The sequence below is a fragment of the Arachis duranensis genome, chromosome 9 (genome assembly GCF_000817695.3).
Source record: "Arachis duranensis cultivar V14167 chromosome 9, aradu.V14167.gnm2.J7QH, whole genome shotgun sequence".
NCBI classification, from domain to species: domain Eukaryota; kingdom Viridiplantae; phylum Streptophyta; class Magnoliopsida; order Fabales; family Fabaceae; genus Arachis; species Arachis duranensis.
In genome coordinates, this window is record NC_029780.3 from 24,093,435 (window position 1) to 24,095,934 (window position 2,500).

The following is a 2,500-nucleotide window of genomic DNA, read 5'->3' on the forward strand; positions in this document are numbered from 1 at the left end:
CTCCCTCCTCGTACTATTCCAAGCAATACAGAAGAAAATCCAAAAGGAGAGTGCAAGGCCATCAACATGGCCGAATTAGGAGAGGAGAAAGAGGCAGTGAACGCCACTGAGGAAGACCTCAATGGACGCCCACTGACCTCCAATGAGTTCCCTAATGAGGAATCATGGGAATCCGAGGCTCAAAATGAGACCATAGAGATTCCATTGGACTTACTTCTGCCATTCACGAGCTCTGATGAGTATTCTTCCTCTGAAGAGGATGTGTATGTCACTGAAGAGCAAGTTGCTAAATACCTTGGAGCAATCATGAAGTTACATGACAAGTTATTTGGAAATGAGACTTGGGAGGATGAACCCCCTTTGCTCACCAAAGAACTGGATGACTTGTCTAGGCAGAAACTACCTCATAAGAGACAGGATCCTGGGAAGTTTCAATACCTTGTACCATAGGCACCATGACCTTCAAGAAGGCCTTGTGTGACTTAGGGTCAAGTGTAAACCTCATGCCTCTCTCTGTAATGGAGAAGCTAGGGATCTTTGAGGTGCAAGCTGCAAAAATCTCACTAGAGATGGCAGACAATTCAAGAAAACAAGCTTATGGACTTGTAGAGGATGTTCTGGTAAAAGTTGAAGACCATTACATCCCTGCTGATTTCATAGTCCTAGAGACTGGGAAGTGCATGGATGAATCCATCATCCTTGGCAGACCCTTCCTAGCCACAGCAAAGGCTGTGATTGATGTTGATAGAGGAGAGTTGATCATTCAAGTGAATGAAGAATCCTTGGTGTTTAAGGCTCAAGGATATCCCTCTGTCACCATAGAGAGGAAGCATGAAGAGCTTTTCTCAAAACAGAGTCAAACAGAGCCCCCAGGTGGATTTTCTGGAGCTACAGAAGCCCAATTGGCGCGCTCTCAACGGCGTTGGAAAGTAGACATTCTGGGCTTTCCAGCAATATATGATAGTCCATACTTTGCCCATGATTTGATGGCCCAAACCGTCGTTCAAAGTTACCTTCAGAATTCCCAGCGTTAAACGCCGGAACAGGCACAAGAATGGGAGTTAAACGCCCAAACTGGCACCAAAGCTGGCGTTTAACTCCAAGAAGAGTCTCTACACGAAAATGCTTCAATGCTCAGCCCAAGCACACATCAAGTGGGCCCGGAAGTGGATTTTTATGTCATTTACTCATCTCTGTAAACCCTAGGCTACTAGTTCTTTATAAGTAGGACCTTTTACTATTGTATGGAGAGATATCTGGGTAGCTATCCTTGTTCTGATGCTATCTTAGATCATTGGGAGGCTGGCCATTCGGCCATGCCTAGACCTTGTTCTTATGTATTTTCAATGGTGGAGTTTCTACACACCATAGATTAAGGTGTGGAGCTCTGCTGTACCTCAAGTATTAATGCAATTGTGGAGCTCTGCTGTACCTCGAGTATTAATGCAATTACTATTGTTCTTCCATTCAATTCCGCTTGTTCTTGTTCTAAGATATCACTTGTTCTTCAACTTGATGAATGTGATGATCTGTGACACTCATCATCATTCTCACCTATGAACGTGTGCCTGACAACCACCTCCGTTCTACCTTAGATTGGGTGGATATCTCTTGGATTCCTGATACACGATGCATGGTTGATCGCCTGACAACCGAGCGCTCGCCTGACAATCGAGCCAGCCATTCCGTGAGATCAGAGTCTTCATGGTATAGGCTAGAATTGATGGCGGCATTCAAGAGAATCCGGAAGGTCTAACCTTGTCTGAAGACAGTAGGAAAGCAGAGAGACGGAAGGGAAGGCATCTTCATGCGCTTATCTGAAGTTCCTACCAATGAATTACATAAGTATCTCTATCTTTACCTTTGTGTTATTTTCGTTCATCACCATATCCATTTGAGTTTGCCTGACTAAGATTTACAAGATGACCATAGCTTGCTTCATACTAACAATCTCCGTGGGATCGACCCTTACTCGCGTAAGGTTTATTACTTGGACGACCCAGTGCACTTGCTGGTTAGTTGTGCGAAGTTGTGTAATGCCATGGTATTGAACACCAAGTTTTTGGGGTTCATGACCGGGGATTATGAGAGTTGTGAAAAGTATTGTTCACAATTTCGCGCACCAAGAACTCTCTTTAGATTCTGATTTTTTCTTTCAGTTACTCCTAGACAGTGGTGCTTAAAGCCTTTGGCATACTCTGTTAAATGTACTTGATCTCGACTCTTAGTGTTCCGTCTCAAGGATTACTTGACACAATTACACCACAAGCATATGACTAGGGAAACAACTCTTTGAGTTTTTAATCATGTTTGACCTCCCTAGTCATTGATGCTCAGAGCCTTGGACCTTACTTTTTTTTCTTTTGTTGTTTCTTTTGCTTCAAGGATTAAGCTTTTGTTTACTTCAGAGAATTTATAATAATTCTCTAAATTCTTGTTCCTCATACATCAACATTCTTTAATTCAAATTCAAATATTCACTATTCATATCATGCATTCA